Source organism: Artibeus jamaicensis, unplaced genomic scaffold (assembly GCF_021234435.1).
Source record: "Artibeus jamaicensis isolate MK-2021 breed Jamaican fruit bat unplaced genomic scaffold, CSHL_Jam_final contig_415, whole genome shotgun sequence".
Taxonomy (NCBI): Eukaryota; Metazoa; Chordata; class Mammalia; order Chiroptera; family Phyllostomidae; genus Artibeus; species Artibeus jamaicensis.
Window position 1 is genome coordinate 13,804,492 of NW_026521823.1, and position 15,834 is coordinate 13,820,325.

Consider the following 15,834-nt stretch of genomic DNA (forward strand, 5'->3'; position numbering starts at 1 on the left):
ACCTGAGTGACAGGACCGAGTGTGGTCACATGGCTGCTTTGGGACGAGGATCCAGGCACATGTGGGTCCATGTGTCCTTGCAAGACAATAATGGAAAGCAATCTCCCTGACTTCTCACTGCAGAAGTGGGAAGCTCAACTTCAAATCTGGGACCCTTACAACCACAGGCACCTGTTTTGTTTTTTTTTTGTGTGTGTGTGTGTGTGTTTTTTAGTTTCTCTTTGTTTTTTTATCTCCTTGTGTCAACTCATGAATAGTAAATGTTTTTGATTCTTTTTTCTCACTTGTCTGCCATATCTAATCACTCTCTAAGTCCCGGGTATTATTTTTGTTTTGTTTTGAGACAACTCTCTTAATCCCTTCATTTCCATTCTCACCACCTGCATCACAATTCTGACAATTGTCACCACATAATAGAAATATGATGACATTCAATTAAGCCTTTTTGCTTCCATTTCCTTCTCTATCCCCAAATTAGTTTCTCTATGTCCCTTTGAGAGCAACATTCACTGACTCAAAACCAGGTAGATTATCAAATATAATATAGATGAATTCCCTTCATCGGCAAGCAATTCCTGGGTGATGTGGACTGGATTCTCCTCATGGATCAAAGTATATGAACTTTCTCAGGTGTCCCTTCTGTAAAGGTTTCCTTTAGGATTATTTACACTAGAATGCTCCTGCATTAAGACTTTGTGGAGGAAGTTGGAGCATCTGGTTGGCAAGGAAGATCCAGTCTGTCCTATTATTATTATCATTATTGTTTGTAGGAGTAGTAGCCTCACCATCATCACCACCATCATAAAACCAAATGAAGCCACATCTTGCACAGCTGAGAAGTCCAACGATTTTTCAAAATGTAATTACTCTTTTTGTACTCCTGTGCAGTTAGATTATGTCAGATTGTCAGGGCACATGTGAAGAAAAGATTGAATCAATTGTTTGGTAGCAGTAAAAACAAAAACAAAAGGTTAAACATTCTCCTTGAAACAGTGACTTTCCCCACTGTTTCCTCTCCCCCAGGTTAAGCAGCAGCCCAGTAGTGCTTCCTGCGTCACAGCAGTTACAACAGATAATAGCTTTGCTCTTCACTTCGCTGCTTCTACAAAAACCTCGCAGGTCAGCTGGGAAGACAATCAAATGAGCAAAAAACTAATACCCATTGAAATGCAAGGCCTTTGAGAGCAGGTATGATATATTAATCTTATCTCTGTACATCTACCTACCACAGATATAAAATAATTGCTATATTCGTATGCAAAGAAGCTATGGTTTGAAACGTGGCAAAAATATATTTGAAAGGACATGATGACTGATGAAGGCAAGATTCATGTAAAAATCTGTGCCACGTTTTTTTAAATTACTTTTTTGTTATTTCTGAATCCCTGTCTTTTAGGAAGTTTCTAATGAAAAATTTTGAAAGGCAAATCAATTAACTTTCTTATTTTCTTTCATGCCTCTTACCTTCTCAACAACTTCCCAAGAACAAACACACTTTTTTGAAAGTGTATTACAGACATGTTTATAGTGTGTTTACAGATAAAGAAAAACAACCTCCCTACTGCCTGACATTTTCTCACGTTTTCAGGTAATTACCTGAAACAGACCTTGTAAGGGCAGAATTCACTTCCTTGGATTTGTCTTTTGGGCAGAATCCAAAAGCAAAGGAACCAAAATAAGGAAATCAATTCCTGCCAAGAAGTGCCTCAAAAGCTCCAGCTAAATGAACTGATGCAATCTCAGGGCTGGACTCGCAGGCTGTAACAGCCGGGGTGTTCTCATTACTCCTGAATCTTGAGGAGTGAGCAGGAGATGGAGTGAAACACTCCAGCAGTTCCAGCTGGTGGAAGTCAAAGATTACTGATAAGACAAGGCCGGAAGAATTGCTCCCTTGCTTCAGCTTGGGTGATATGTCTTACATTGGGTCACCAGGCCCCAAGCGACAGGAATGCGAGGTACTGATATCAAGCTTATTTGTCCCAAGCAAATAGTTGAACAGAGACAGGAAATCAGGGTGATTGGATAGATAGATTAAAAAACAACACACACACACACAAACAACACATTTAAGCTTGTAGCTTGTGCCCAAAACCATTGACATGTTGCAGGAAAAATTCCAGTGTTTATCAGAATGGAGACAAGTATGCTACAGTCATCTGACAAAACAAAAGCCTTCTTTGCAGTTCCCAAGAATGGTATGGGAGAAATCTGCAGAGGATGCAAGATTTCTTTCACAATGTTAACCATCTCAGATAGTCTAAGAGACTAGCATATCTCCTGCCATTTCACTGCATGACTGTGCATTGCACATTGTATATTGTTAGCTCACATTTGCAGAGGCAGAGATATATGTTGAGAAGAAAGAAAAAGATAATCAACAGGAGCTATAAAAAATTGTGTGTTCTGTACAACATCTGGAGCTCTGGTCTTAAAATAAACTGTTCCTTAAAAAAACTTGTAAAACTGTACACATGTATTTCATACAGCAATCTAGTGAACTGCAAAATTATTCTGAAATCAGAAGTATGAGGAGGAAATTGGTGTCCTAAAATAATTGTGGATAAATTAAACATGCTTCAGCTTAATTAAATTAACGATGTAGATTTTCTTCTCTAATGTGTTTAAGAACAATGGGGTATATTCATTACTTTTCTCTTAAAAGATAAGAGAAGCAATCTATGGAACATGCATTAAAGTTTCCTAATCAAGGTGAGAATTTGCTATTAAGTGCTAAGTAGTTTCAAAGAATTAGAATAATGTTGGTATTATACTCTACACTTATTTAATGGTTATGTAAATCAGGATAGGCTACCGTATGCTGCAGAAAATAGTCTTCCCAGCTTAGTAGTTTAATGCAAAACAAGGTGGGGTTATTGCTCACTTATATTACAAGTCCACTGCTGGTCAGCTAGAGGCTCTGCTCTGTGATGTACTCACTTTGGAATCTTAGTTGATGGAGCAACTACTACCTGTAACAGTGTTGGTTGTCATGGTAGAGACAAACAAAGAGTTCTGGACAATATCACACAAGCAATTACATGCTCCGGCCCACCGAGATAAACCCCATTCCGCCCATAATTTATTGCTTACTATTCACACAAGGGACTGTCTAACCACAAGGGAGTCAGGAGGCATAAATATTAGAAGTAGCCATTTATTAAGGTCCAGGTAAGTGTCAAGTTGGGGAGATGTTTTCCCCATATTGCATAAATTTAATACACACAATAACTCTTGCAGGTAAGTATTATTAAGGTTCCAATTTAGCTTACTAAATGAACCTGAGGCTCATGGAATGTAAGAAGATCTCTAAAGCAAAAAGCCATTACTTTCTGACGATGGTCATGTCCTTGCCTGTATGCCATATTATTGATTTTCCCATTAGGACTCAGGTCCTATTTAATTCTTCATATTAAAAGCAACAACAAAATGCATGCTGCATGCCTACAGCCATTTTGTTTTGACTTAGTAATTTTATATAACAAAATGTTTGTGAAGCAAATCAATGGTTTAGAGCTAAAAGATAGTTTTAATCATGTGTTTACAGAAAAGGAAGAACAGCTTAACTTTTCAAAAAATGTGGATATGGACCCTGGCTGGGTAGCTCAGTTTGTGAGAGCATCATCATATGCCGAGGTTGCAGGTTTGATCCCAGAACTACAGGGAATATGATGAATCGGCATGATATTTATATAGCATCAAGAGTCTGTGGGAAAAATGGAGAGGGATAACATTTTGGCATAAATTATTCAATAGAAAAAGAAACATGATACTCCACCCTTTGAATTTTCCCTTTTGTCCCTTTTCTTTGCTTGGATATTTCTCCAGAACTCAAAGTTAACCTCAGAAAATAGTCCCATCTGCTCCCAACTGTTAAAGTGCTAGACACCTCTTCAAAATTGCTAAGTGTACTAACTCCTTAGTATTGGAAAACAGTAGACTGGAAAATTACAGGGGATTGTTTTCCATAGACTCTTGTTTACAACTGCAGCCGGTAACCAGACAGACCAGTTCATTCCATGGTAAGTGATTTCTCTGAAAATCTCCAGATCAAACAAAGTACCAAAACAGCAAAACCTGTGCAGCAAATTTTAAATACCATTTACTCCTTTTAAAGGAGCAACATTTAAGATAATAAGTCTCAGTACCACCAGTGCAAAGGCCTAAAATATTTTTCTAGATTTAATATAAATATTATGAACCCCTGGCTGGTCTGGCTCCGTGAATTGAGTGCTGACCTGCAATCAGAAGGGTCACTGGTTTGATTCCCAGTCAGGGCACATGCCTGGGTTGCAGCCAAAACCCCAGCAGGGGGCATGTGAGAGGCAACCACACATTGATGTTTCTTTCCCTCTTTATCCTTCTCTTTTCCTTAAAAAATAAATAAATAAAATATTTTAAAATATTTCATTTTTAATAAAATATATTATGAGCTGAGGAAATTGTTTAAGTATTAAAATAACAAAAAATAACTATTTTCAAAAACCTAATAACCAGTTCATGCTTTTATCACATCAAATGCATTAAACTTCTTTGAACTGAAGTATTTTCATTATAATGCCCTAAATTAAATATCTGTTCCTTGTAGAATATGGCTCTGCTAAACTAGATTAAAATCAAATCATGGACAAAATCAATTTTACTTACAATAATCCTAGACATGTGAGACTCTAGTTTAGTAATCACAATAAATGTCTCTTTCACTCATATTTTTTCCAGGTTTAGACATTATCAAAAGATAAAATTTGTTGATCTTGTACACTTTTGAAATGTATTTCATCCTAGTGCTATGAACATATACAAATAGCATACATTTCAACAATTCCTTAGGGTACGTGAAAAGAAAATATACATGTGTGTTGGAGTGTCTGTATAGGTGTGCATATGTCTGTGTAAAAAGACACATGAAAAATGATAATAGATAGATAATTGATATGTACATCTGTAGAAATGGAATCCAAATGAATCTAAGGGATTACTTAATTTAAGAGAGAATGATAAATATGTCAGCTGTCTTGGGTGAATTGTGCTGACCTTGGATCTTGGGATTGCTTCTCACATAAAACTCAGAGGGTTTGGTATCTTGTCAGAAAACTGGAATGAAGCATGCTTACATGATGCTCATCATGTATTTAACCATTCTTTTATTGAAAGGCTACCAGATTGTGACAGATAAAATGGAAAGAGAAACATGTAAATATTCTCCCCATACAACTGAGCTTTCTCAAAGGAGAACAAGAATTTATAAAAAGTCATTTGTCCAATTTTAAAGATAATACCTGAAAACAAATAATCTTTCACTTAAAGATGTAACTATTTTTTTCACAAATTCTATTCAGTTGTCTAAAATTATATTCTTGTTTTAGATATTAACTAAACTTTAACTCCAATATAACAGGGTGGGATAGAATTGAATTTGCAAGCTGCCTAATTATGTTACATACATACAGGCATCTGTGAGAGCTAAATGTTCTACATAACCCATCATGGAATGGTTTAGGTGATAAAACTTTAAAACAAAATTTTAGTTCTCAACATCAAAGTCTCCACTGGCAAATATTATCTACCACCACTGTTACTTTAAAAATGAAGAAATCGTGACCCAAATAATTGATAGGAAAATCATAAAGCCATATGGTTTTGGGAGGCAGAACAGGTTTTCTCACACATATCTAATTTTCTTTCACTTACTATGAAAATACTTTTGATCTTATAAATACTTTTATGGTACTTTCATTTTATACTTAGAAAAAAATAAGACTAAGCATTAAAGCATGTATTAATTTAAGTATTTAGACTTCAACTTGGGAAATAAAAATCAGCATATATTTTGAAAGGCTAAAATCCCACTGAAAAGAAGTCATGGTTAGAAAGAAGAGTCCGTCTCCTAATTTGCCAGTGAAAGTACAAACGACCACGAAGTTCCGGAAGGAGAACGCGGCTCTAAGATCTACACATTGCCATGTTTTCTTTCACAAAGCACCTCTATGTTAAGAAAGTTACTTCTTAAAAAGATAATATGTGTACTTAATGATGTGAGGGTTAAGGGCTGTTCCCCGTAAAAATTTTAATAGAAATGATAGGTTTGTGCATTTTAAGCCTATAAATTCTGTAAAATACTTGGCAATCATTATATATTTGGGCCTGTTTTACAACCTGAAGACAAAATATGCTTCAACTTAAAGTATATATATGCAGAATGCATCTTCTATTTTTCTTAGTGTGATTCAAAGGACTAGGATAAATAATCTTAGATGAATCTTAGCATACAAAAAATCTTTGTTATTTATTATATTATTTTAAAAGTGCCTAGGGGTTTAATCAGTGTTTTTTCTTGCTGAACGAATAACTGACATTTATATTTCACATGAAATAAAATAAGCCACTTCTTCAGTTTCCATATTAGTATACACCTAGTAATTTTTCCCCTATAGTAATTTCAATGTACTGGATTTTTCTACCATCCGTTTGAGGTCATGCAACATTTACTTAATCAGATTATAAGGACGTATGCTTATAATGTTCCTCGATCCGATTCAGGACATGCCAACCCCAAAATGTAGCATGTTGACACAGTGAGTATTTTAAGCTGAAGAAGTTTGAGAAAACAGCAGAAGCAGTTCACTCTGACCTTCCCCCACCCTTCTCTCTGAAGAAGGTCGTCAGACTCTCCTGTGACAGGCACCCTCTCTCCGCCAGGTGGAGAGGAGCATCCTTACCTCCAAGAACAATCCGATGCCAACAAGAATCAGAACAAACACGCCTTACTAAGTTTCCCCATTCACACTCACACTTCTTGGCTGGCCTTCTTTCTTCACAACTGCCCATTCTCGTGTAACCCAGAATAAGAATGCTCAGGTCCCTCTGTTTCTCTTGGTCTTCTTTTCCTTATGAAAGCTCCTAAACCACACAAAACTTAAACAAACACATGTGCATTTCTCCTGATAAAGTGTCTTTGTCAGTTTAATTTTCAGATCCAGCCAGAGATACGAACAGCGGAAAACCTTTTCATCTCCTACAACTTCACCAGTATGTTTAGAACAAACCCAACATATCCATGTTCCCTGAATGAATCTATATCCTCAATCGCAATGTTGCCTATTAGCGGCGTGGAACTGGTTCTGAGAGTGAAATCATGGCTAAGGCGTGGAAACCACCCAGGTCTGCCATGCCTGCCAGGCTCATCTGCTACTTTTCTTCCTCTTTTTTTAATGAACAATTCCAGCCAAAATCTTTTCATTCAAATTTCTAGCCGTCTCACTTTATATTGTCCTTCAGTTTAATTATGGGAGAAGATGTCTGTTAGTGAGCATAGAATCTCAACTGGCAACTTAAGTTCTAAACCCAAACTAGCCCGTAGATGTATATAAGCCACATAGTTAATTTTACATATTTTAACTGTCATTTGATAAGGTAATAAGATTGGATAAAATTCATTTTAATGATGTACTTTATTTTATACTATGTATTCAAAATACCATTACTTCAACATGCAATAAATGTAAAATAATATTAATGACATCTTTATAATGTGCGTGTGCATGTGTACCGTCTCGGAGTTACCGTATTTTACGGTTGTAGCATGTCTCATTTTGGACTAGCCACAGTTCAAGTGTTCAGTTGCCACGTATGGTTTATTGCTACCCTACTGGATTGCAGTCTTTTTTAAAAATATATTTTATTAATTATGCCATTCTTTACTAGTGTAAAAGTGTCATCTCTTTTGTCAAAGGGGCCACACAATTTCTTTCTTTTACCCTTATTTTGCTTAAAAAAATAAGAATAATATAAAGATCACCGGTGCTAAACAAAACTAAACAGCAGCAATGCAAAAATCTGCGTGTACTAACTTCCCAGGCCGGGTTACATCAGGCAGTGAAGACATGTGCTGTGTCGGTCACTGGTGTGTGGAAAGAAGCCCAGGGTTTTAACAGCTAGGGTGGGAAGGGGGCGATTTCATGCAAATTAAGCTAAATAAAAATGGAAAGCTAGTTTCCTGGATAGCATTAAGTCTCTTCATGACTTAAATGCCATGATCCCATGTTAGAATAGCATTCAGTTAGTTTCAGTAAAAATCTGGCATCCTTAGCTCAAAGTTTACAGCACTTTTCTTAGTTTCATTTGCTTAGAACCAGTTGTGGTGACATAACATTCAGTGTTGATAGTTCCCAGGCAAATACCTCTATATGCACCACATATTTATTTTACAATAGAATAATCCAAGAAAGTAGTGTGAAACAAGCATTCTAAATAATGCTAATTATTTTCTAATTTTACACAGCACTATCACAAACAATAGTTGCAGCAGACCTCTCTGCCTGATTTTAGGAATTGTATCTCTACCCCTTGTGACTAAGGGCAAGAGACGACCTCTGGAATGCCAGCCGCAGGAGACAAAGCCTGTCTCTGGTAGCAAACGCTGCCTCAGTTCCTCTCCCTGCCCCCAAAGCTTGGTCGGAAGTCAATGATGGGTAAGACCCCTCACAGCGGGGGTCAACCTAAGCCTGACTCAATCACCTGGGAGGCCTTCATGGAAGGACTTGGGGGCTGCAACAGAGAGCAATAGACTCTGGCCCCCCGGCTTTGTCAAAGCCGGAGTCCCCATGTTCTCTGGGAGAAGTGCTTCCTGGCTCTAATCCCCTTAAGCATGAATATCTGTTGAGGAGGGGTACAGCTCCTTGCCTGGCCAGAGTGTGCCCTGGGGAAAAATCTGGCACCACAAAGACTTCCTGATAAACCTGTGAAATCTGCTCTGCTAAGAGTGCTTTCATTCATATAAGGGTCCGAGAGGAAATGAGTATGTCTCCCAAAGTTTCTGCAACTCTCTTCCTGACACTCACTCAGACTGAAACCCTCAGACCTCTTTGTAATGTTATCTACTGTTTGATCCTTGCCGCCCCGTATTCCTGTGTATTACAAGCCAGTAAAAGGCTATGGAGAAAGGTGCTCGAGGCCTTTTTCTCCCCAGAGAAACTGGCCATAGCCCATGCCTCAATCCCCAAGCAGATCTCATCATGTCTTGGCCATATTTATTCACTCACGCATGTCAGTGGCACCAGGGAGACCTCGTGAAAGTAGTCACCCCCACAAATAGTATCAATAAAATCAATATATTTTAATAAATATTACCTCATTTAGGACTTCCCCTAAGATGGGGGCGTAGGTAGACACACTGCCGTCCGCACAACTGAGTTTAAAAACAACAAAGTCTTAGCAACAAAAACACAGCCAAACCATAGAAAATTGAACTCAATGGAAGTCTGACAACAAGGAACCCTTCAGCCAAACCAGTAAGAGGGGCAGAGTCAGCAGCAGAGCTGGGTCAGGCAGGAAAGATCCACCAGGTCACAGTGTGGAGCAGCAGGCGGACCCACTGAGGGCTGACCATGGTCACACATTCATGCGCAGATAAACTGGTGAAGGAGTGAGCAGTGAGACGGACCGCGCACACCCCAGCGGCGGGAAGCGGCACAGGGGACTGCCATTGTCCTCCTCTGACCGCGCCCCCACATACAGCATCACAAACCAGTGACCTGGGTGGCCCCACCCTGGTGAACACCTAAGGCTCCACTCCTCATACATAACAGGCACAAACAGATCAAAACATGGCTCAAGAACTCAGAGCCAATAAATCTAAGCAACAAAGAAATAGCCAAACTTTCAGATGCACAGTTCAAAACACTGGTGATCAGGATGCTCACAGAACTGGTTGATTTTAGTCACAAATTTGAGGAACATATGAAGGCTAAACTAATTGAAATGACGGGAAATGCACAGGAAACCAATAGTAATGGAAAGGAACCAGGGACTCAAATCAAAGGACTGGACCAGAAGGAAGAAAAAAATAACCAAACAGAAAAGGATGAAGCAACAAGAATTCAAAAAAAAATGAGGAGAGGCTTAGGAACCTCTAGGACATCTTTAAACACTCCAACATCCGAATTATAGGGGTACCAGAAGGGGGGAGAAGAACAGCCACGTGTGGAAAACTTATTTGAACAAATAATAAAGGAGAACTTCCCCAATCTGACAAAGGAAATAGACTTCCAGGAAATCCAGGAAGCTCAGAGAATCCCAAAGAAGTTGAACCCAAGAAGGAACACACCAAGGCACATCATCATTACATTAGCCAAGATTAAAATGAAAGAGAGAATCCTAGAAGCAGCAAGAGATAAGGGGACAGTCACCTACAAAGGAGTTCCCATCAGACTGTCAGCTGATTTCTCAAAAGAGACCTTACAGGCAAGAAGGGGCTGGAAACAGGTATTCCAAGTCATGAAATCCAAAGACCTACATCCAAGATCAATCTATCCAGCAAAGCTTTCATTTAGAATGGAAGGGCAGATAAAGCGCTTCTCAGATAAGATCAAATTCAAGGAGTTTGTCATGACCAAGCCCTTATTATATGAAATGTCAAAGAAATTTACCTAAGAAAAAGAAGATAAAAAAGATGAACAGAAAGGACAGCAAACTCACAGTTATTAAGAACCACACCTAAAATAAAAGCAAACTAAGAGGACAGCTAGATCAGGAGCAGAACTATAGAAATGAAGATCACATGGAGGGTTAGCAACAGGGGAATGGGAGAAGGAGAAGAGGGGATGAAGTACAGAAAATAAGTAGCATAGATGGTAGGTAGAAAATAGATAAGGGGAGGGCAAGAATAGTATGGGAAATATGGAATCTAAAGAACTTGAGACACGTGGTCATAAACTAAAGGGGGGCAATGGTGGGGGAGGGGGTGTGCAGGGTAGAGGGGAATGAAGGGAGGAAATAGAACAACTGTAATGGCATAATCAATAGAATATGTTAAAAAAATAAATAAATAAATATTACTTCATTTAAATTTTCTTTTAAAATTCCTTCAGGTGTTAGGTAAGAGGATAGTCTAATATATGATTTTTAGATAACCCTTATTTATTGCACATTTATTTTTCCCAAAAAGCAGTTATCAACAAAAGCTAGTTTAGCATGCTACATAGAGTGTGCCTTATGCTAAAAGCTGGATATTCAAAGATGCTTGGTGTATGTTCTCTAGCAAAGGGAGAACTAAAATTTATTGTGTAGAAATTCAGAGTTACATATTTATTATACTTAACCACAATGCATATAAGATTTTGATATTATTATCTGCATTCCACATATGAGGAAACTGAAAGTTAGAAAAATGTTCCTGTTTTTACAGGTAAGTGGCAAAATCAGCCTTAGAACAAGTCTGTTTGATCCCAGACCTCAAACTCATTTCTGAACAGTGTGTTGATTAGTTTACAATAAACTAACAAAAAAACTAACAGCAGAATATAGGAAAAATTATATTCTTTCTAATACTTATCAAAATGTCACATTGAACTCATTAATAACTGTACATGTAAAACCACTAACACCACAACTTTATGCCATCACAACATGTGAAAATATGAAGGATTAAACCTATCAAAATATGTTTGTATCTTACTTGTCATCTCAAAATAATTGAGCACATAATTGTAAGTGTTTGAATTTAAAACATTTATCCTACCTAAAGATCTCTAGACAAAACTTAGTTGCACACTGTGAAAAATAAGACAACAGGGCCAAAATGGAGTCGCTGATGCTAAGTCTCAGGCCACCAAACCAAAACTCAATTACAGTTTCAGCTCTCCCAGAGTGGAACCTTAACCAGTCTCTCAGGAATCTCCTGATTAACACTAGTTAGGGAGTGTTCCTGAAAAAACTTCCCTCATTCCCTAAAGGAAACTAATTTTGCAATAACCAACCTGCTCTTTTATCTAATAGAACTTCCTTTTTCTTGCTCCCTTCTGCCTGTCAGTCTTTCTTCTCGTACAGTGTCTCAGAACGCCTTTCTATCTGCTAGACGGGATGCTTCCCAATTTGAATTGATGTTTGCTCATCTAAACTTACAATTTTTGATATGTTTCAATTCACCTTTCAACAGTTCTCATGTCAAAGAGGGACCAAGCCCCCAGGAGCCATGGGCAAACTGACACGGGGCCTGTTGAGCCCCTCAGTGCTCTGCTTTCTAGATGCTTCTGGAGGTGGTGGGTTAAGTCCCTTTCTCATCCTAGTTCTGAGCTTCTAGACTTAAAACACTTATTTTTCTGGAATGGAACTGACTTAAAAACAAGACAGATTCGGGGTAGACTGAGTCTAGCTTGGAAACTGGACTGGGTTCAGAGTCAGACTAGTTTCAACATAGGAGCCCAATTTGGTTTAGTGTGAGGTCTCAGGTGAATGAAAGTTTCCTTTAGGGCTAAACAATCAGGTTAACTTTCCTAAAAACAGTCTTGAATTACAGTGGCCAGAGTATAGAATTTTGAGCTAAATAAGTTTATCCATATTAGGTATGCTACAGAATAAGGGGTCTCAGACAAGCGCTCACCATAGAGGGCGGAGGAAATTTATGCTTCCTCACCCATCTTGCCTGGTGACTAGGATAATACCCACTGGAACTCACGTTTGCTTTAGAGCCCACAGATGGGATTCTGGGAAAACTGCTAAAGCCAGCAAAGGGTGAGAATTCTTGTCAAAGTCAGCTCCTCCAGATCTGCAGTGCCTAGTCAACTTTCCTGTTGTCCTTTCCTTTCCAAACTCAGATTGGCAGGAAAAACATCTGTAAGAATTAGCTATTGAATTGTGACTTGGGAATTTGCTTTCAGGTACCTATTGGTCATTGACCCTTTCTCTCTCAGAGACCGTTGCCTCTTGTTTGAATTGTTTTGTGTTCCGGGGAGTCAACTTGGCCACAGTCAGGTTGGGAGCCCCCAATATATAGCTGGACAGAAATATGGGTACACCCCATTTGCAATTAGCAAATTAACTGTTGCCAGCTGTCAGGGAATTTCTCTCTCTCTCTCTAATCTTTGAGAGTATCTCTGGATGTTGGGAGAGTTAGCATCCCAAGCACCCTTTTTGGGGTTTGGTGGGGTGCCTCTTGCTTCCAAAGAGTTATTAAATACTGCCAGGGATATCTATCTACTCTTTGTCTTGACTAAAACCTGAAAAATATTTTAAAAGAATTAAAAAAAAATTTAAGTAGCTCTGTGGTCAGAAGTTGGGCAAATTGGTAGCTGATTTCAGAGACTGGTAGAGACATTTTTAGGCCTTTTCCACTAAGCTAAAATAAAACTGGGCACCCAGTTTATTTTTAAACCACACAAAGCTTCCTTTCTTAAATGTTTAACTTTTCTTAACATTTTTTAAAATTGAGGATGTTTTTACAGTAATGTTTTTATAAAAGCAAAAGCTAAAGAAAACTTGATTTGCACTTAATGCTCATATTTTAAATCTTGCATTTAGTCTAATTATTTTATAAAAGTTTAAGTTATATTAGTAATCGTTTTTCCGGTGGAGTTCTCAAATGAGTACCAATCCTTTCTCTCAAAAGATAGTACTCAATGAAGAGAATATCATATATGAGAATAGTATCTTTCTCCAGCCACCCAATTACTCCAAAACCCCAAATGAAAGGAAGCAAGTTGAATGTAGGGCAACCCTTTTATTTTGCATTGACGTTTTAGTGTTTAGATAAAATAACAACATAACAAAAATAAATTTGAAATACTATTCAACTTACAGTTGTTTTAAAAATTATATTCAAGTACTTTATAATTAATAATCTACAAATTTAAAGAACAACCTTCACTCCAAATTATACAGTAATAGAATTACAATCTGCCTGAGCTGATCAGGCCAGTTTTGAGCAGGCTACACTCGCTGTTACTTCCCAGTCCACGCTGGGAATGAGCAGCTTGATCTCATACTAGGAATTTTCGCACCCTATAATAGACCATCTCCTTTTCTTCTGAATTTGCTGTTTGCAGACCAAAGAACTTTTTGTGGTAAAGAAATCATTGCATGTATTTACCGTGAGGAACTTTCATCTAATTAATTTGTTGCTTTTTTATCCTTATGGAGGCTTGAATAAACAGTACTAATGGGGAACAGATTTAAGAAGATTACTTGCTAAAAAATCAGTGATGCTAATTGCTCTCCTGCTCTGAAAAATCCTGGAATTGTCAAAAGCAGGGTATATTCACAGGAATATATGAGTACTGGGCGTGTGAATATCCTCACTGTTACATCAAATAAAGGACTGAGAATCTCCTTTGACAGATATCATTGAACTTCCCTCCATCTTTGACATTCTGAGATTCAGAATGCTGCAAGAGAATTCTAAATAATTGGTAAGTTCTTGATTTTTATCAGCTCTGGCACCCACTATATGAAGAGTGGAACAAGATAGGATACATTATATATATAAAATATGTATTTTAAATAAAATATGATTGTTTTCTATGTTCAGGTTTTAATGGCTACATATTTGTATTTTGTTTTATTATGAACTAAATTAAGGCATATTCGCTCCTTGATTTTGTGTCTCTGCAAAGATAAGTTTAAAGGCATCAATCACAATACTTAGTCTCTATCTGATGTTAAGTATTACCAAGCATAATTGCTGTGAAAAAAAGAGAGGTTCCTTTTACCACTGCAGGTTCAAAAAAAGGAAGTTAATTTAAATCTGTCAACAGATATTATGGGGTTTCTGAAATCAATAACATTGAATGTAAAGAGAAATGGACAGCCTTCTCTCTTCCAGTGTGAGAACTATTAACACCTTACAGTTTGCATGAAAGTTGCTTTTACTATTTTTAAACTTCTCTTCAGGCTCACAATTGTTTCAGGAATGTACCTGCTGTGCCTGTTTAGAGTGATTATATAGAACAAGTAAACAACTGTTTTATGTGAAAACTTCTATTTCATCTAAGCATTGCAATTGCCATTGATTAAATTATGCAGAGGACTTTGAGAACTAATTATGTTCAGTCTTAATGTACATTTCCTCTTTAAATTATGCATCTTAGTATCTCTCCAGAAATCACTGTAGTCTGTATTTCTAATTATTTGTTGGATTTAGCTCTTTAGTGTAAAATCTAATAATTGAATATAAGTTGTTTCTGTTTACTCCCCCCCCTTACACTGGTACTCACATTATAGTTTGTCTATATGGGTAGTGTTAAAATGCAGATTCCTTACCATATTTTTCAGAGATTGTTATTGAAAGAATGAGAGAGGTCATCCATATTTTATCAAGCTTTTAAACTCTAGGTAGTCTGGTATATAGTTTGAAAAAAATCTCAAAACTCAGATTTACATATCTAATTCTGCTAATATCCCAAACAAAAGGCCCTTTCTCTTTCAAGATTTTTCTACTTTCTCTACCCAGAGCCCTATCTCTGGGCATAATAGAGAAAACAGGAAAAGAAAAATTATTTAATAATGATAAAATGGGCAGATTTAATTGATTAGTAAAGCCATTTGCCTGTTTTATGTCTAGCTACTGGCAGTGAATTTTTTAAAACAAAATGAATAAACAGTATCTTCCAAACCATAAAAGATGAAATTTAAAAGGCTAAACTCACTAAATACGATGGATATCACTCTAATATAATGTTTGAATTTTAGATTGACAAGACTTTAAAATTTTAAAACTGATCCTTTATACACTGGGCAAAATCTTTGTAGGACTTTAAATGTATACAATGATGAAAGAATAATTTGAATATATCTATCAAAGCTAAAATCATTAGAATCTTTTATCCAGCAAACTTATTATTAATATTTTTTCCTAGACTTCCAGTCAGGATGGACACATAGGTCAACATGCTTTGCCTACACCCACAACTTTAGCAAACAAAATAAAACAAAACAAAACTATACTACAAAACAAATTCCACTCAGAATTGTCAGAAAAATTGAGCTATGTGGAAGCCAGACAACCAAGGATTTAAAGAAGCCACATTCTTCCAGATGGGTACAGGGGGCAGAGATATGGAGAGG

The 15,834-nt window shown here is 37.2% G+C and overlaps 1 protein-coding gene across 2 annotated transcripts in view; it reads right to left on the reverse strand.

Annotated features, from left to right (window-relative positions):
* Positions 1 to 15,834, reverse strand: part of LOC119044094 (protocadherin-9) — an 889,458-nt gene that overhangs the window by 724,550 nt on the left and 149,074 nt on the right. The gene's annotated exons all lie outside the window — the stretch shown is intronic.